Source organism: Propithecus coquereli, unplaced genomic scaffold (assembly GCF_000956105.1).
Source record: "Propithecus coquereli isolate 6110/MARCELLA unplaced genomic scaffold, Pcoq_1.0 Scaffold195, whole genome shotgun sequence".
NCBI classification, from domain to species: Eukaryota; Metazoa; Chordata; class Mammalia; order Primates; family Indriidae; genus Propithecus; species Propithecus coquereli.
The window spans coordinates 43,119-64,591 of NW_012144411.1; positions in this window are offsets into that span (position 1 = coordinate 43,119).

The window sequence follows — 21,473 nt, forward strand, 5'->3', positions numbered from 1 at the left end:
TTTCTTGTGAAGTCTAATTTCTACTCCTTAAAATTCAACTGCTTTAAGTGTAAAATTCAATTATTTCTCGTGAATTTTATGGAGTTGTGCAAACATCACCACAATCTAGTTTCCAAACATTTCATCCCCCAAAACATTTCCTGTCCATGTGTAGTCATTTCCCTTTTCTACCCCAGTCTCAGCAACCTCTAATCAACTTAGTGGCTCTTTATTAAACATTTTATATAAATGGAATCACACATACGGGTCTTTTACATCTGGCTTTTTTAGATTAGCATAACGTTTTTGAGGTTCGTCCATGTAGTAGTAGGTATCAGTAGGGCACTCAGAGGAAACTGAACCCTTTAGAGGAACAGATCTGTCTTATTATCTCCATACAACAAGGGTTATCTAGTACTGCCAGTTTGACATTTATTGATAACCCCTGAGTTTGAATCCTCTCTCTTTTACTCGCTAACTGGAATTTTTATGGGCGTTTTGTTTTCTGTGGTTTTGTTGTTGTTTAATTTTTGTTTATTTGTTTGAGACGAGTATTCTTGTAAAGAAGAGAGTGCATTACTGTGATATACTGACTATGTGGTCACTTGACCTGTGCACAGATTTTGACATAAGACTCTGGTTGTCAGGCAGTAACTCCTAGCACATGCCAACTCTCCGGTTCTTGTTTTCCCTTCCCTTGGGGCTATCCAGATGGGTATCATTGACTGGAAAAGCTGCATGAAACTCTGTTGTTCGTTTTGGGCATAAGCATCTACAGCAAGAGGATCTGGTTAGAATTAGCTGTGCAGATCCAACCACTGCCTATGCCCAGAAACTTTGGAGCTACCATCATCAAAAGCATCATCCAGATTGGGCATATCATATTTTAAGGACAAGAAGGATGATAATAGCAGACATAGATATAAAGGATGTGCAGTAAAGCACCTAATGTTTTAATTAGTAAGGTTAGGGCAGGATTGAAGCTAACTAAGGTGGCAGTAAGGGATAGCATAGACCAAAACAAATTTAGACAAAACTGTTGAAACTCACTGGTATTTTGCCAGGTGTTGACTGTGTACCATTGAAAAACATGGCCTTGGTTTCTGGCCTCATAAAGCCTATAATCCAGTATGTAAAGCAGACAATAAATAATCCAAGAAAAAAAAACATGTCAATGCCACCTCTGTTACCTCCTCTGAGGGTAGTAACTGGGCAATGTGAAAAGGAATAACAAAACCCACCAATTAGAGTATGAAGTCTGGAAAATACTGAGTGACGATCTGAATAATGATGGCATTTAAGTGATGAAGCAGATTACCAAATGCAGACGTTATAGTACGTTCGAAGGTCCTGAGGAATAAAAACACTTGAATTGTGCATGAACGGGAAAGACCAGTGTGACTGTGAAGCAAGGAGAACACTGATAGAGAACTAGAAATGAGCACTGAGAACTGAATAAGGGCTGGATCATGTACAAATGATTAGCTAATGATAAAGATTTGGAATTTCATTTTAAATTCAATGAGAAATAGTTTTATGACTTTACACTAACATGACCTTTTTTATCTTTCAACAAAATCCCTCTAGCTGCTGGGTGAAGAGTGCAGCAGATTGAGGTAAAGATGGACATGACGAGGCTGTTTGGAGGCTAATATAATAATTCAGATAAGAGGACGATGATGTGAACCGGAGTGAAAGCAGTGAGAATGGAACAAATGGAATGTTTTGATAGATGCATGCTTTGGAAGGGAACTCAATGATACTTGGAGACGGGGTGTGAGGTAGAAGATAGGCAGTGGAAAGTGAAGTTTCTAGGTTCTAAGCTCACATCATTGATGCCAATTACTGAAGTGGGGCAAGTCTGGGGAATGGGAGCTTTGAAGGGGAAGCTCAAGAGTCCTACCTGGGGCATCTTAATTTTGAAATGTCTGTCAGTCATCAAAACTGATATATCAAGTTGTCATTTGGATATGAGAGTGTAAAGCTCAGAAGAGAAATCAGGAATAGAGATGATAATTGGAAATTTTTTAAAAATACATGGTATTTTTAAAACATAGGAATTGATAAAATTGTTTTGGGTGAGGGTGTATAGTGAGAAAAGACCTCCAAATGTCTAAAGATTTTAAAGATGGAAAAAGGAGAAAAAAACTGGATAATAAAAATGAAAAATGAGTAAAGATATAAAAAAACCAAGAGAATATGGTGTCATAAGAGACAATAATAGAAGATTTTTACAAACAGAGGTACACAGAGAAATTTTTCAAATGCTTCTGAAAAGATAAAATAGACACAGAAGGTTTAAAAGTTTACATTGGTTTTAGCAACACGGAATACACTGATGTTTTAACTAGAGCACTTTCAGTAGGCTGCAGGAGTGAGAGGCTTAGATGGAGCGAGTCTTAGAGTCAATGGGAAGTGAGAAGGCAAAGACAGAACATAGGCAGAGAGCTTTATAAGTACTGTAAAATGAGGAGTTGACTTTGGGGATTTAAGAACAAGACCAAGAGATAGTAAGATTGACGTGGTTTGCCTGACAGTTACGTGTATGAACAACCTTAGCCATGACTTTATTAGATGTCACAAGATGAAACTGCTGCGATGTTCATTATTTTACTTAGTCCTATCTATTTACTAGAAATTTTAAAAATCTTTAAAACATGAAAAAGTGATTGTGTGCTTTGTGCAGAGACACCAGATGTGAATAATAATTGGGAAATAATGTCTGGCTCTGTAGAATCCCTAAGGGGAAAGAATATCAAAGAAGAAAAAGTGAGTATGACAATGGAAGAGGAAGCAGATCATATCAAAGACTTCGGGGAGACAAAAAGGAGGTGGGCAGTGAATATGCCCAGGTCAGAAGCCCCACATCACCAGTCGGTATTCACAGTCTGTCTGCCTTCCTTCATGACTACACAACCTGGTGGTCTTTCCATCTTTATCCTGAATTTACACAATGTCTATGATTTTCTGTTCCCATAAGCTAAAAAAAAAGTGTATAAAACTAAAGAATGAATTCTCTATTTCCCCCTTTTGTTACAAATGGCTCACCAAATTTTGAGATGTCAGCATGATAGTTTATAGTTTTTCTAAAGACTTTATGGTTGCGGAATAGTGGAACATATTATAGAATTCTGTATTTTCAGCAATGGTTAGATTTGGACCACGGATTTTGGGAAAAAAAATTTTTTTACGAAGATATGTTCAAAGATGTACAGATGGATTTCTTTTAAAAATAATAATAAAACTATAATTAGTGATGGATGATCTTGAATCACCTGCTGACTCAAATAATTGACTGAGGTTCTTAAGAGTGAGAACCTTACAGGATGTTTTTTTCCCACGAAATCTGTAGTAGACTTTGGTTTGTGACTGGCTTGGCATTCCAGTACAAAAGCCTTTTTTGTGGTGGCTCAACTCTGTCTTTTTTGGATACAGTCAATGCCAGGAAATGGACTGAGATGAAGAAATATAATGGGACGTTTTTGTTTTTGTTTTATGGTTTTGTTTTGTTTCCCCACTGAAAGTTCTCACTAAAAAAATGAAGACTGCTCTCTCAGAAAAAAGTTTACAAATGTTAAGTGAATTCATGTACTCAAAATAGTTTGGTAATACTGAATTTTTACTTTAAAAAATAAAATACCGTTTTGCCCAATAGCAGACTCACAACTCCATCAGAATTTGTGGTTGACAAAACTCTGGAACATTGAATTATATTTCACCATGGGAGATTTTTGACCTCTATGGATTGCTATATTTATGCTATTGTTTAGATATAAGTAATGTGGAAGAGTTAACAGAGTTCCTCGTGGTGGCTAACTTTGGATAGTAAGGAAGACTAGGGATACACTCCTTTGCAGCACCAGGGAATTCTGATATGTCTACTATTCACTGCAATTTCTAATTCTGCTTATTCAAAGTGAGGAGAAATTTGAGTTTACTTTTTGTGGTCTAAAGCCCTCCCACTTTGTTCTGGGACCCCATCAGTAGGGAACTTATAACCTGAAAGTGTCTGTGGCATTCTTTGGACACCCAAGGAGAAGAAGTTTGCTTAGAAAGTGATATTAAAATTTCAATTACAAAGCCATTTTGCAAATAAGTTCTAAGTTTATGTCCCCAAGCAACCTGAAAAGAGGTCACAATGTTGTTTTAGGTGTTGGGTTTGGGATAAAGGGTATAATTTGAGGTCCCCTTTACTTTTGTTTTTTGAAGAAAAATAAGGTCCAGCTCCTGGTTTTCTAACTACAATCTGCTTCATATTAAATTCCTTCCTGAACATTCACTTAACAGTGAAGTGCTCCGAAAGGATTTTGATCATAGTCTATGTTGGGAAAAGTTGCACATTTTGAAAATTAATTTCTCTACAGGTTCAATATTACTATTATTTAGTTCATTGTAACTAATAAGCATTCTCCAATAGACATGTCATAAAATATTTTATTAATTTTGATCTGGAATTATTTTATATATTTTCAAATATTTTAGTTTTGATTAAGAAAAATTGTCCCATCAATACATGAGTGGATTAATAAAATGTGGTATATGAATACCATGGAATACTATTCAGCTTTAAGAAACAATGATGATATAGCACCTCTTGTATACTCCTGGATAGAGCTAGAACATATTCTACTAAGTGAAGTATCCCAAGAAAGGAAAAACAAGCACCACATGTACTCACCATCAAATTGGTATTAACTGATCAACACATAAGTGCACATATAAGAATAATATCTATTGGATGTCGGGGGGGGAGGAGGGGACGGGTATATGCATACACAAAGAGTGCAATGCGCACCATGTGAGGGATGGACACACTTGAAACGCGGACTTGGTGGGGGAGGGGGGGTAAGGGCAACATACGTAACCTAAATATCTGTACCCACATAATATGCTGAAATAAAAAAAGAAAAAAAGAAAAATTGTGGTGTTTTAGCTAAACTGATATTAAAGAACTCACACATAATTGAAATTTTGTCAAAAAGTCTTTCAAAATTTTGGAGAGGCTCACCAAGCTGAACTACTTAATGTAAGCTCAGATAGGTATGTACTCTAAGAAAACATAAAAAGTAAAATGTGAATAGTTATATAAACAAATCTTTTAAATCAGTTTAGTTTCCATTAATTGTATACGAAGAGCCTATTCTAATTTAGCAAAGCTTTTTTTCACAAGGAAGAAAGCTAAAATTTCACGAGCATTACATGTTTACCAAAAAAGATAGTTATTTTTCTATAAGAAGCGAGAGGGACCCAGGTGAGTGCTATGTGGTCAAGAGACCATGTAGAAGTGAGTATTAGTAAATCTGGGTTCATGTTCCTGCTTTATCTCTAGATAGAAAGTTACTTAAGTATTCTAGGCAAAATTTCTTAAATAGAAACAGAGGAATTTTGGACCAGGTAACATTTTCCATCTATTTTAAGCCTGCACATTACCTTAATCTTAGCCATTAACAAATACTGATTCATTTGTTTTGTTTAGTTTTTCTTTTCTTTCTTTCTCTTTTTTGAACCACACATGTTAATTTCAATTTAAATGTGTTTAATTTTACTTTTTATGCATTCCTGAAAAATTTGTGGTGTTTGTGAGCATGCATTTAATTCACTTCAAAGTGGCAATATAATAGGTATTCCTTAGTTTTCTATCCTTCAATGTTTTTCAGATCCCACTGTGTTGCTATGTGTGTGCATCTGATTTTCTGCTCCTAACTGCTACACCCGTGGTACTTCATAAGGTGAATTGGACACATTTTAGCTACTCAGTTGCCCAATGATGGGCGTCCCAAGTCCCGCTAACTCTTTACCTCCACAAACTTTTCTGCAATATGCATACTTGAACACTTTGTGAACATGTGTGAGAATTTCTCTTAGATAAATGCTTAGAGGGATAGAATACTTGAGCCACTCATAGGCCATATCAATAATTTGACATAGTAATGCCTTGTGTTCTCTATTTTGACTAGAGCTAGGATATTCTTCCACTAGCTATATATGGGAGTCTCTATAGTCTACGTACACACCAACATTGGCATTAATCAGCTTTCTAATTTTTAACAATCTAAGAGTATAAAGCGAAAGCCTTTATGTAAATTTTCATTCCATTCATTTCCAATGGTCTTGAGCATCATTTGATATGAATGTTATCCTTGTGTTTTTGTGACCTATCAACCCATATTTTTTGCCCTTTTTGGGGAGGGGAAGTAGTGCTTTGGGGAAGAAGTTCCCTGAATATTTAGACATTAATTCACTGTGCATTTTAGAAATGGAAAATGTTCTTCCATTATTTCAGCTAGGTTACCTTTGATCATGATGCTTCTTCATTGAACATAAATAATTAGTAATAACATAAGAAAATTAATCATATTTTCTTATGGCTCATGTCTTTTAAATTATATTTTAAAAACCCTTTATTCTCCTAGTTCATAAACTAAGCCCTTATATTTTTTCTATAGACTTTATTTTATTACTTTTTATAATTACACCTGTGATCAATTTGGAGCCCACTGTACATATGGTGATATATTAATAAACAAATCTTTTAAATAATTCTAATTTGAAATCATTTATCATGCTTAGCTCAAATACAGGACTAACCTATTTAATACTCATGCCTCAGAGGATACATGTTATTATTTCTCTTGTCTTTTATAGCAGTTGTATAAGAATTTTGCATGTAACAACGTAAAAAATACTTTCTCTGTGAAGTCATCTTTCTCTAAGGGTGTTAAGTATTTGCTCTAGGAAGTGTCATGGAGCAGAGAAGAAAGGCCCTAATAGGTGTAGGGCACACCAGGTTCAAAGAGCAGAGAGATGATTAGCCATGGGCAGAAAGCCTTTGCTTCCCTTAATCACCATGGATTACTCACCTTTGTTACCACTGTCAACCAAAAATACCTGAGAAACAGTAAGGGTTTTACGTCAAACTCTTAAGGAGAAACAATAGGGTATTTTGAGTAGGGGTAGAGGAAACTCATATGTTGCCTGTTTTTATCAACTCCCCCCAGCAAGATAAGAGTTTCTGATACTGCCTTGGTGACACTGGCTTGGAGACCCAGCAATAGCCTTGATTTTTGTACATAGGAGACAGGTGATAATTGTCCCAGGTCAACCTAGGAGATCGGCGGGAAAAGAACATAGAAGACTCTCTTTCTACTCCTTCAACTTAACCTCTTCCTGATGCCTCCCAATTCCCCAGGCCCAGTCTGTAGTCATCAGCCTTTTTGAAAAATATGAGTGTAACATTGTCTTTAGTCTCCCCAGGTGTTTCTCCCGAGTTATTAGTTCCTGGAATCCATGGTTCTTTTTTTCTCTCAGAACTTCTCCAGAGTTAATTCAGTGTGAAGGAGACACAGCCAATGCTAATTAACTATGTGGAAGGAAGAATGCCTTTCAAGCTCTTCCAGTGGAAAGCTATATTTCTGTTATATATACATATATATATATATATATATATATACACATATAGTCACCTTAGAATTATATATATATAAACACTCTTATGTAAGCATAATTTAGGCATGCTTTCCTAATTTCAAATCAAGTTAGTCAATAGTCAAGATACATATGATCAAATATCTGACCAATTTTTTTCTCTGGTCCCTGACTTCCTGGCTGATGAACTTTTATAGGGAAGGAGGAATTCTAAGAATACACCTCAAGCCAGTGTTAGGAATTTCTTATTTTTATGATATTATAATAATGTCCTTAAAAAATATCCTCTTTTAAGTAAGATTCATAATTCTATAAAATAGCAGCAGTGTTTAAATTTTAGAAGTGTGAGAAAAAGAAAAATATTTAAAAAGATATTTTTGGAGGTGTAAATTTAAAACAGAGTTTTACAAGCGATCTGAATTTCTGTAGGAGAGTTTGATCTCCAATTTCAGTTCATTTTAATGGTGCTTCTAGAAAAAAGCAGTATTATGTAATTTTGGCGGAAAAAGTTAACATAGTATTACCAAAAAAATACATGCAATATACATTTTATTGTTACCTTACACCATGTATTAATTACAGGTAGGTTTGGCTGCATATAGAAGAAAAAATTATGGCTTAAATGAAATAGAAGTTTTTGGGTTTTTTTACATAAAAGAATTTGGATGAGCCATGAATGAAACTACTAAATCTCAAGATTCCAAACTCCAATCTATCTCCCCTTTCTCAAAGGAACTCATGGTCTTGATTTTTTGCTGTTTCTCCAAACATCACATCTAAAGAAGCCCAAAACAAGAGGGAGGAGGTAAAAGAAGGGACGCTTCCCACTGAGTTAGATCCCTTTATACAATTTGCTCAGAAACATGATGCAAGATTTCCACTTCCATCTCAGTGGCCAGGATTTCATCATATGGTTGTACTTATCTGCAAGGGAGGCAGAGAAGCAAAATCTTTTATTGGATGTGACTAAAACTGAACACCAAGCTTCTGGTACAAAAATAAAAGGTGAAGGATGAATTGTGGTATAGGGAACTAGTTATCTCAGCCACAAGCAATAAGAGAAATGATTCAATTCTATGTTGTTTTTTTTTTAATGGAGGGGGAAGCATATTTATTCTCATCTGCATTGTTCTGTGATTTTCATTAAAACATCACATCACAGAGGCCATTTTTAAAAATCTGATGGCAGATGCTTCAAAGATAATTCTATAGCTAATTGCCAAGTGACTGTGTATAAACTTAAAATACAACCATTTGCAGAGACCACTTGATTGATCGTTACCCAAATGACCACTCTGATTGACTTTATAAACAGAGCATATCTTACTAGAACCCACACTGAAATCGGTAATGTTGAAATATAGCAGAAAGATTTCAAAATTGAAGATTTACATATGCTACCAGTATCTTTATTTTCATAAGAGGATCTTTTCAGATGAAAATTCTATAATCTGAGAACAGCCCTATAATCTATGGAAAGCAAAGGAGACCTATTCTCTAGATCTATTGGGAAATATCTAAGCTGCCTATGTCTGACAAAATTGATTCTACTTAAACATTTCACATAGTCACAATTCCTACTAAGAGAAGGGGAGCTGATGATAAGAGTAAACCCAATAGGTGGCTAGCATTCTAAAATGAAGTGCAGAAAAGAAAAGATTAAAGACCAACTCAGACCAGTAAAAGACCAAATTATACATAACCTCTTTTTATCACTAAAATATATATTTGGTAAAAATAAAATATTCTTGAATCCCTTTAAATTTAATCATAAACACATTAATTTATAGCAGTCGCATAATGAGAGATCAATAAAGACTAACATTTTATTCTTACCGAAAAAAATTCTAAACTACCAGAATATTTTATAATGGTAGAAATTCTAAACTACCAGAATATTTTATAATGGTAGAAATCTATTTTAGGTTTCTTATTATTTATTTGAATAATTTATTTGTCCATCTTATTTTATCTAGAGTTTTCTTTTATCAAAAATTAAAAGTATGTAGAATTTGAGTTGCATAGAGAAAAGAAAGCCTAATTTCAAAACAATCTATTCCTAAATGTGATTTTAGTACCCTCACATTTGGTCTTAGCTTTATATTTTTATCCTTCATTTTTATGTATTTCTTAACGCATTCTATGCAGGCTTTTCATTAGATTCCATTATATACAAATTTGGAGTATTAAAATGAAAACAAAAGTATCATATTTATTCAATTTTTTCTCTTGAAAATAGTGATCACTTGTTAGCAGAGTAACACTAAGACTCAATGACCATTAAGTTAAAAATAAGGACCAAAAATGCATTACATCTATGATGCAAAAGATATGAAATCTGTACATGATTATATAATTTATATTATAATTTACTGCTGGGTTAGAAATAAAAATAAAGTCTTACATTTCAGTTCAAATTAATGAATAACTTCATTTGAATTTAAAAAAAAGAATATATATATGTTATTTATAATCATTGGGTTTACGTCAGAATCAAAAGGCCTAAATCCTTTGCTAACATATGTGATCTTATGTATATATTTTAATTTTTTTAAGCTTTTGTGTCTTCATTTCTAGAGCTAGGAATAATGATATCTACTATAACTCCCTCATAGGATTGTAAATATGAAATGAGTTAACATACCAGAAATAAAGTTCTTTGTAGAATTCAAAACACTATATAAATTTTAGCTGTTTTGTTCATAATGCTGTTATTGTTGGAGCTATTATTATTGTTAATAATTTTATTATTAGGTTTATTCTAGATATCATTTGTTTTCTAATTAAAATATCATAGAAAAACACATAGACATATACCCAACATGTTAACCTCCAAATTCTTTTGAATATACTTATTCTAATAAACGTATGAGAAAGAGATACCCCTGAAAAACTGCCCAGTACACACAAGTGAATGAGAAAGTAAAGCTGTACAGAAAGTGGCAGAGTCTGATGTTTTATTCAATAATTATCATATTCACATAATCATTTATTAATTTGCTCCTCATACTCAGCAATTACAGTTTTACCATATACTTAAAGGAGTTCTTTGGTAGTGATTAATGTATATGTTTCAATATCTTGCTTTGTTTTACTATATTTCAATACATGTCATGTAAGAATTACCTAAAGGGGTACCATTGTTAAAATTTATTTTATTTCATCTTGAATATTAAATGTGCAAATTCAGCAGTAAAACTATTTGTGATATTATAAAGAGAAATATGTGTCTATATTTGTACAGTTTTCATAAAGTTCTGTGCATTTTAAATTTTCTCCCTTTTTCTCTATCTTGCTTTTTCTATCTACCCATATACATATTGATCTATTGACCTAACACTTATATACTTTATAAATAAAATAAAATGATGTTTAGCATATTGTGACTTAAAGCTGTATCTAGGCCAATCCAAATGTGTCTGGTTATGAGAAAAAACATCATTGTTCTTTTTGGTATTGTTCTTTTTTTTTTTTTTACTAGAAATGGATTCTTAAGACAAGCTAACTTTCCTTGCTTTAATACATTTATTTATAGTACTAGTATTTAAGAAGGGAAGACATGTCTATTAAAAATTATGTGTTCACAGGAAAAAGACAAGGATGTACACTCTCATCACTTAAACAGAGTACTGGAAGTCCTAACCAGGTCAATTAGGCAAACAAAAGAAATAAAAGATATACAAATCAGAAAGGAAGAAGTAAAATTGTTTTCGTTTACAGATAATATGATCACATATATAACAAACTCTAAGGACTTTACCAAAAAACTGTGAAAACTAATAAACATATTCAGTAAAGTTTAAAATACAAAATCAACATATAAAAATCAGTTGAATTTTTATATACCGAGAATAAATTATCTGTAAAATTAAGTAAACAATTCCATTTACTGTAGCATGGAAATAAAATTTTAATTATGAATAAATTTAGCGAAGGAAGTAAATGACTATACACTGATATAAAACATTGAAAAAAGAAATTAGACACAAATAAATGGATTGGTATCTTGTACTCATGGAATGGAATTAACATTGTTAAAATGTCCACACTACCCAAGATAAGATTTAGATTCAATGCAATGCCTACCAAAATTCCAATGACTTTTCTCACAGAAATTAAAAAAACTCTAAAATTCATATGGAGCCACAAAAACTCCAAATATTCAAAGCAATCTTGACCAAAAAGAACAAAGCTGGAGGCATCAAACAAGCAGATTTCAAAATATACTACAAAGCTATAACAGTCAAAACAACACATTACTGGTATAAAAACACTGACAAATAAAACAGAATAGAAAGCCCAGAAATAAATCCATACATTTGTAGTCAACTGGTGTTTGACAAAGGGCCAAGAACACACAATAGGGAAGGGATAGAGTCTTCAATAAATAGTGTTGGGAAAATAGGATATACACAGACAGAAGAATGAAACTGGACCCTTATCTCATATCATATGCAAAAATAAATTCAAAATGTATTAAAGACTTAAATGTAAGACCTGAAACTGTAAAACTACTGGAAGAAAAAATACGGGAAAATCTTCTTGACATTGCTCTATTCCAGGCAATGTTTTTTGGTTATGATCCCAAAAGCTAGGGCAACAAAGCAAAAACAGACAAATGTGATTGCATCAAAATAAAAACCTTCTGCAAAGCAAAGGAAACGATCAACAGAGTGAAGAGACAACCTAGAGAAGGTTTCCAATATTTCCAAACCATGTATCTGATTAGGGGTTAATGTCCCAAATATAGAAGTAGCTCCTACAACTCAATAGCAAGAAATGGTAACTCAATTTTTTTAAATGACCTAAAGACATAAACAGAAATTCTTTTGAAGAAGACATAGAAATGGCCAAGAAGTATGTAAAAAATTTTCAGCATCACTAATCATCAGATAATTGCAAATCAAAACCACAATGAGGTATCACTCACACCTATTATAATGGCTATTACCAAAAAGACAAAAGATAACAAGTGTTATCAAGAATGTGGAGAAAAGGGAAAACTTCTACACTGTTGGTGGGAATGTAAATTGGTAGAGCCATATGCAAAATAGTATGGAAGTTACACAAGATATTAAAAATAGAACTACCATATGGTCCAGCAATCCCACTTCTGTATATATTTCCAAAAGAACTAAAATAAGTACCTCAAAGAAACATCTGTACTCCCATGTTCATTGTGGTATTATTCACAATAGTCATGACATGGAATCAACCAAAGTGTCCATCTACACAATTGGATAAAGAAAATGTGACATATACATATGAAATGAACAATTATTATTCAGCCTTAAAAAAGAAGGAAATCCTGTAATTTATGACAACATGGTTGAACATGAAAAACATTATGCTAAATGAAATTCATCAGCTACAGAAAGACAAATAATATATGATCTGACTTGTGGAATCTAAAGAAGTCAAACTCGCAGAAGCAAAGAGTAGAATGGCAGTTGCCAGGAGCTGGGGGTTAGGGGAAATGGAGAGATATTGATCAAAAGGTACAAAGCTTCATTTATGCAGGATAAATAAGTTCTGGAGATCTACTGTACAGCATGGTGATTATAGTTAGTACTACCCTATTGTATACTTGAAAGTTTTTAAGGTAGTAAAACTTAAGTGTTCTCAACACACACACACACAAAATGGTAATTATGTAAGGTGACAGGTATATTAATTATCTTGATTATGGTAATCTTTTCTTTCTATATATATATCTCAATACATCATGTTGTATACCTTAAATATATTCATTTTTTGTCAGTTATCTCAATAAAGCTGGTGGAAAAAAGAAAAAATAATATAACCAAAAAACGCACAAAAAAGTTCTATGTATTCAAACTTGTTACAACTTTGACAAAGGTAGTCCTTTCAGCTGAAGATTTTCATGCTTAGTCTCAATCAAGGACATTACCAAAAATGAAGACATTTGGAGTTCAGCTGTTTTTATGTTACCAATGCACAAATATGGGAAATTCTATATTTAAGAAGTTTCTTACCTTTCTCAAATGTTCTAATATATGTTTAAACACTGATGGTGGAAATGCACTAAATCTTTAGTGATGCTCTGTGTGGCTTTTCAGATACCAAAATCGGCTCATTGACTTCAGGTATCCTTGCCAAGAGAGCATGTTCTGCAGGTTGACTTTTGCGACACAATTATACCCTGAGGTGTATTTAAAACATTTAATGTTAGAATTGCCTTCTGAAACACATTTAGATATATATGTCCTATAATTTAAACTATTTAATGATGATAAAAAATACAGCCCCATACATTTTGATTTGACTTTTTAAAAAGTTTCACTGATTTTCTTCCATTTATTTGCCCAGTTTAAGATTATATAAATTAAAATTAAAACTCTATCTCATGAGTTTTCTCTATATTTGATTCTCAATCTCAGCACAGTAATCAGTTTGACTAGTTAGATGTGCATTCTGATCACATTAGAACTAATTTACCAAAATAAATTTGTCAAGCATGTGGAATGTTGTTAGCTGTTCCTTTTGTGACCGCCTAACTGAAGTAACACTAAAGCTTTTTGCAAAGGAGTACATTTGAAAAGCAAGGAAAGTTTGGAGACCCTGCTGATGTTTTTCATGTCTCTGCCTATCCTCAGATTCCCATCAGTAAAATTTAGGCCTAAACAATTTAGGTGTATTTATAAATAACTTCCAACCCTAAAGTGTTATGAATCTATACAAATGTTCATTTGTGTTTTGTTTTGCTTTGCTTTGTATTTCATATATATCCAGCAGGGAAGCAGAGACAAAATTTTTAATTAATTTTTATTACAATAGATTTAGAGGGTACAAATGGTTTTTTGTTACATGGATGAATTATTCAGTGGTGAAGACTAGACTTTTAGTGCACTTGTCTCCTGAATAATATACATTGTATCCAACAGGTTTCATCTTTCAATCCCTCCCTAACCTCCCCCTTTTGAGTCTCCAATGTCCATTATGTGAGTCTGTATGACTGCATACCCATAATTTAGCTGCCACTTATAAGAACATGAGGTATTTGGTTTTCTGTTCCTGAATTATTTCATTTGGGATAATAGACTCTGGTTCTATCCAAGTTGCTGCAAAAGACATTATCCGTTCTTTTTTATGGCTGAGTAATATTCCAGTGTGTGTGTGTGTGTGTGTGTGTGTGTGTGTGTGTGTGTGTGTGTGTGTTAAATGTATTTCACATTTTCTTTATTGACTCAGCAGTTGATGGGCACTTAGGTTGATTCCACATCTTTGCAATTGTGAATTGTGCTATGATAAACATTCAGGTGCAGCTGTAGATCTACTTTTAGTTCTTTGGGAAATCTCCATACTGTTTTCCATGGAGGTTGTCCTAATTTATGTTCCCACCAACATGCCCTTTTCACCACATATACACCAACATATGTTATTTTTTGACTTTTTATTAATAATAATGGGCATTTTGACGGGGATAAGACAGTAATCTCATCGAGGTTTTAATTTGCATTTCCCTGATGATTAGTGATGTTGAACATATTTTCATATGTTTGTTAGCCATTTATTTCTCTCCTTTTGTTATTTTCTCTTCATGTCTTTTGTTCATTTTTTTTGTTTTTTTCTTGCTGATGTGTTTGAGTTCTTTGTAGAATCTGGATATTAGTCCTTTGTTGGATGTATAGTTTGTGAATATTTTCTCCCATTCGGTAACTTGTGTTTTACACTGTTGAGTATTTCTTTTGCTGTACAGAAGCTTTTTAGCTTAACTGAGTCCCATCTGTCTATTTTTGTTTTTGTTTCATTTGCTTTTGAGGTCTTAGTCATGAATTCTTTGCTTAGGCCAATGTCCAGAAGAGTTTTTCCTATGTTTTCTTCTAGAATTATGGTTTTGGGCTTTACATTTTAGTCTCTAATCCATCTTGAGTTAATTTTTGTGTATGGTGAGAGAAAGGGATCCTATTTCATACTTCTGCATGTGGCTATCCAATTTTCCCAGCACCATTTATTGAATAGGGTGTCCTTTTCCCAGTGTATGTTTTCAACTGCTTTGACAAAGATCTGTTGGTTGTAGGTATATGGTTTTATTTTGGGATTTTCTATGCTGTTCTGTTGATCTATATGACTACTTTTATACCAGTACCATGCTGTTTTGGCCAGAAGTAATATTAATGCATAAGAAGCTCCAAAAAGAAGCTCTAAACCATAGTGATATCTAAGCATTCAACATAAAAATAATATTTTTTCCATCTGGTTAGGAAAACTCAGCTCTATAAAATATTCTGAATTTTCAGAAATACTAATTCAAGTAACTTTGATAATTTTTCAAACTATCATAAAAATGTTGAAATATTTCATTTCATTTTAGAAAAATAGATATAACCAGCTAGCTATGTATTGGTGGATGTCCAAATCTTTTTTTATGGCTATAGAAATAATTCATTTCATTAATTTATTACTGAAGTGTGTCTTTATTTTTTTAAAGTAATTTTGAATATCTTTAAAATAGATTTTTTTTTCTGAAATCTAGGTTTAAAGAATAAAGTATTTTGGAAACATTACAATATTAAAAATTACATGGAAGTTATTCTATTATTTAAATATGAGTCAAATCTTTATTTGATCCAAAGAGTAAAACTATCTTAAGAACTCTAAAAAGGCCAATTGTACACCCTTTGAATTATTGTTTCCATAAAGTCTGATGACTTTTCCTATTGAGAAGGAATATATATCAAATTTATGTAGCCTTCTGTCATTATCAGGATGGCATGCCAGGTGTTCACAGTTTATCACTGCCATAATGTTTCAAAGATATATGTAAAATCATGTCTCATAAAGAATTGTATAACCAGGTTTGAATTTAAAATCTTAATTTTTAAAATTTTCATACCTTTAAACTCATGTGTGTGTATGCTTGTGTGTGCATGTACGTGTGTTTCACTGTTGTGAAAAGAAGTATATCTGTAAGTATTTTAAGGTCAGAAAAATATTGTAAGTATAGACAATGATTTGCATGTCATATTGTAGTAAGTATATTTCTTATAATTATTTATAAAACTTCTAATATATTATTTTTTTATTTTAAATCTATAAAAATGAAGCAGTGCTTAAGAACTTAATAAATACAATGAAACATATTTGCATATTTTGATATTTTCCATCATTATCCTTATTTCTTAATCTCAAACAAATTTAATAGATGGTGTTTTTTTATTTTTTTAAAATTCTTGTTCAAAGCATTAGCTGTGGAATGTGTGTCTGTGTGTGTGTTTCTGTGTGGTGTATAGAGGTGTAAGTATAGAGAGAGCAAATAAAATAAATCATGGTTATAAAAAAATCATTCATAAGAAAATGTGACTCAAAATTCAAGATGGAAACAAAAAAACAGCCTCTTTTAACAGTTACTAGAAACTTGAGGATAAATGGTCACAGCTATCCCTTGGAAAAGCTCATAGAGGGACCTTTTTCAAGCAGATTCAGATCCAAAATTCTCTGCGGTTCAAGTTTGGGTTGGAATAGATTTCTCACAGATGCAGATATATAAAATAAAAGTTATCCTTCACTGATTTTCACTCACTAGGCAACCAGTTCCTAAATTAGAATATAACATCCTTTACTATATCTCATTCTTTCCAGATTATCTTTGTGTATGTTTTACATCAGCCTTGTTTTAATAATACTATCTTTACAGAAGCCAAATAATAAATAATAGTTTCCACAATATATGAGTGCCAGGAGTCACCACTCTTAAGCAGGTAAGACATGGAAAATCAGAATAAATATTTAGTAATACATTTAATTCAATTCCATAAATATTAAAATTTCAAAGTCTGGCCACAATGATGGAAATACAATGGCAAAATCATAGCCCTATTTCTGTAAAACATTACAATGTAATAGGTGTACAATTATATATTTTTTCTAATGTGTTACAATTTTAATATGTATATTCTGTCACTGCAGTCCCCAAATCCCAGGGCTGTTAGGAACTAGGCCACAGAGCCCCTGGTCAGTGGAAAAATTGTTTTCCATGAAACTTAGGAAGTGTGTGTGTGGGGCGGGTGCGGGGGACGACATACGGCAGGAGGCTTCCTCACTCCCCATTGCTCCCATCACCACCTGAGCTCTGCCCAGCCCCCATCGCCCATCTCCCGTTTGTGGAAAAATTGTCTCCATGAAACCAGTCTTTGGTGCCAAAAAGCTTGGGGACCACTGTAAAGCTAACATAGTTCACAAACCATATTTTCTGTATTATTAATACTTACCCCATTTTTATATTTGTGCTTTTTATACCTCATACCTATTTTTATTCCAGAATAGTATTATTACATATCCCTAGTAGAAATATGAAAATGTGCTATGGATAAATTGAGAAAGGGAATATTAAACCTTGCTGTGGAGTAGCAGGGACCTGGGAAAGCTCCTTAGAGGAAGTGAGGTTCACTGTTCAAATGTCAACCCATTTAACATAGAGATAATTTTTCAACTTCATTTCGGAGATTTAAACCTGCAGCTACCCTCTCACGGTTTGATTGCTGTTGGTGACAATCTTTTAATAGAAGCAACAAACTAGCTGATGCAACTCGAGTTTTGTTTTTCTCACAGAGTGTTTTAAAATATGTAGATTCATCAAATATTAAAAAATCAGAGTATTTCACTGAAAAAGCTGTATTTCCAGCTTCTTTTAAAAATCAGAGCATGTGGCAAAACCAAACCCTCACTCTTACTTAGCAACAGTTGGCTAAAACACATTTGTTTCCATTTGGCCGCCTTGTCCACAATCTCATTTCACTCTCCTGACTGAGCAAAATAGTCACTTGCACTTTTGCTTGAGAAATATGGGAAGAAGTGTCTGCCTAAAGTGTCTGTTCTAAAGTAAGATGAACTGACATATTACTTTATGGAAAGAGGAAGTTGTTTTCCAGAAAAACAAACAAAAAGTGAAAATAGACGTATCCAAGCAAATTGGCAAAGAATAGAGTTAAACCACTTATTTGCAAATTCTAAATCTTTGAGTTAAGTTTCCCATAATAACTTGACCTAAATAGCTTAATGAAGGTGGCAGAGTAATTTTGTAAACCCAAAAATATCTGGTTATAGAGTATGGAGGTAGATTGAAAATAAAATATATGAAGTGTCTACTGCAATGAAGTTAGGTGTGTTCATCAGAAGGCTTAATACAATTGGCCTATGTTTATATTCCCATGGCGGAAAGAGGAAGCAAACCCAGGTTGTCCAACTTTAAAAGTTTGGACACTTTATCAATTATTCTTTCCTTTATACAATTTATTTTCAGCTATGGGTATGTCATTTACTAGATGTAAGGTGCAAATGAAATCTAACTGAGGCAGAAATTTTTAAAACATTAAAAATCCATTTTGTCTTAATCCCCATGGTGTGGAGACCATTGTCTCCAATTTTCTATGAATAGCCTAATTTTGATTATTTATGCTCCCATTAAAAATGGACACTGTTTTGCTCCAAAGCTCCATTCTCCTATAATCAAAAGCATTGTTGTTGTTGTTTGTTTTTAGTGCAACTTCCTGCCAAATCTATCTTCCAGAATTATACACTGGACTTTTCTGCCTTCTTTGTCTGCACTAGCTAGCCAAGGTTTAATTCCCATAATAAAATGTACAGTTTATATAAGTACCCAAGAATTGCCTAAACATTTTATAGTATTATATTTATTTCCAAAAGTATGATTCTATTTTAACATGTATTCTCTTTTTTCAATATATCATAGTGTGCTTATAATTTCCGATAGGTACTTAATATCCAATTAAAACGTGAATTAGGATGGGAGGAGCCAAGATGGTGGATGAAAAAAGCCGCCAGTAAGAAGGTCTCTGCAAAAAAGACAAATTCAGAAGAAAGAGAAAAAAATAAGGAGCAGAGAAACATAGATCGAGTGAGGGTCGGAAGGAAGGGTGCCTGAAACTACAGGAGACTCCACGGGAAGACATTGCGGAGGAGAACTGGAAGGAGAGAGGTCCCGAGAGGCTTGGAGACCAGCGACAAGGGTAGGTGGAATGGTTAACTTCCCCCTCCCTTGCATCTCGGACTGCTGGTGGCTCCTGAGTGGCTGGAGAGACCTGCCGACACCAGTCCAGAGACGGCTACCGCCAGTGAGCAGTGGCCTCTTGCCGACTCAACGCCGGGCTTCCAGCCCCTTCGGGGTACCTCCCAGGGTGCAGACCTGAGCCTATGGGCAGACACCATAGTGCTCCATTGTCTCCTTCCCCCTCCCTACCCGTGGGTGCCCAGAGAGACAATTTAGCCGTCACACGGAGGCATCTCCAAGGAATGGGACTTTTCCTTTTGGGGCCCTACAGCAGACTGAGGGGTACTAAGACTGCGAGTTCCCTACCCGCCAGCCCTCCCAGGTGCTACTTGCCTGGGGACTCCAGGAGAGTGGGGCAAATCCTGAGATGGAATGCAATCGATCAAGCATGGGCACCCTGTAGGTGATTCAAGACCAGCACCTTTCCCCCTGGCAGGGTCAGGGATTGATCTCCAGGGTCCAGGGGACAGGCCTGCAGACCAGACCCGGTACACCCAGGTCATGATCACACTGCCCTGGGGCACAGAGCAGAGATCTGTGAAAGAGCCTACTGAGGAGTCTTTTAGTAGGAGCCTACTGAGTGCCTTCAGGGGCGGATCAGCTTGCCTGACCAGCAACCCTCCTCCTAAAAGAGGGCTGTGCACCTAGCTCAGGCTGCGATCCTGGGTAGGGAACCTCCTAGCCCACGTCACAACCAGGGGAGATCCATCAGCCTGAGGCCCCCCTTGCTGGCAACGGCCTGGGAAAGGACATGGAGTGGGGGAGATTGAAGGGGAGCGAGACCTGCTCCAGAGTGCCAGTCTTGGACAGCCCCACCCCCCAAGCCCAGACTTTCAGCTGAGTGGAGCCATTTCAGCCCCTTCCGGCAGCTCTGCACAGAAACAAAGAGCAGAACGTTGATCTCTGCTAACAGCAGTTGTGGAGCCTGATGACAGGCTTACTCAACCCAGCCCCACCCAGACTCACTCCTGGTCCTGCCACCACTGAGGTGGAGAATAAGGACAGCTGAGGCTATGATCCTGGGTAGGGAACCACCCAGCCCACATCACAGCCAGGGGTGATCCATCAGCCTGAGGTCCCGTTTGCTGGCAGAGGCCTGGGAGAGGGCACGGAGAGGGGGAAAGTGGAGGGGAGCGAGACCTGCTCCAGAGTGCGGGTCTTGGATAGGCCCAGCCCCCAAGCCTAGACTTTCAGCTGAGTGGACCCATTTCAGCTCCTCCTAGGAGCTCTGCACAGAAACAAAGAACAGACCTTTGACCCTCCTAACAGCAGATGTGGAGCCTGAGGGCAGGCTTACCCAACCCAGCCTCACCCAGACTCACTCCCCCCACTGAGGTGGAGAATAAGGACACACCTGGAAATCCCAGGACAAGACCCACCACCCGAGGCACAAGAGGGCCTCTCTAGAGGAATAAGAGCTAGCTACAGGACCCCAAAACAGCACCGTAGCTCGCTCCTGCCTGCAAGTGTCACCTACTGACAGGGAGGTGATCCTGCACACCCTTTTACTGCATCTACTGATTCATCATAAAGGGTGTGGTCGAATCGAACCCACAAACACCACCTACTGACTCAGAGACTAAACAGGGCGTGTCATTATCCAAACGAAAATCTAAAGGCAAGAAGGAACAACTGATCAAGATGGGAAGGAACCAGCCAAAGAACTCTGGAAGTATGAAGGCTCAAACGGAAAACACAACCCCAAAGAGGAACAACAACTCTCCAGCAATGGACATTAACCAAACTCAGAACACTAAAATGACAGAAGAAGAATTTCAAACATGGATTGTAAGAAAACTGAATGATATGCAAAAAAAATGGGTAACCAACACAAAGAAACCACAAAAAAAATCCAGGACTTGGAAAAAAAATTCACTAAAGAAATTGAAATATTAAAGAAAAATCAAACGGATCTCTTAGAAATAAAGGACTTATACAGGGAACTACAAAACACCATGGAAAGCCTCAAGAACAGGGTAGATCAAACAGAAGAAAGAATCTCAGAGATTGAAGACAACTCCTTCCAATTAAATAAGTC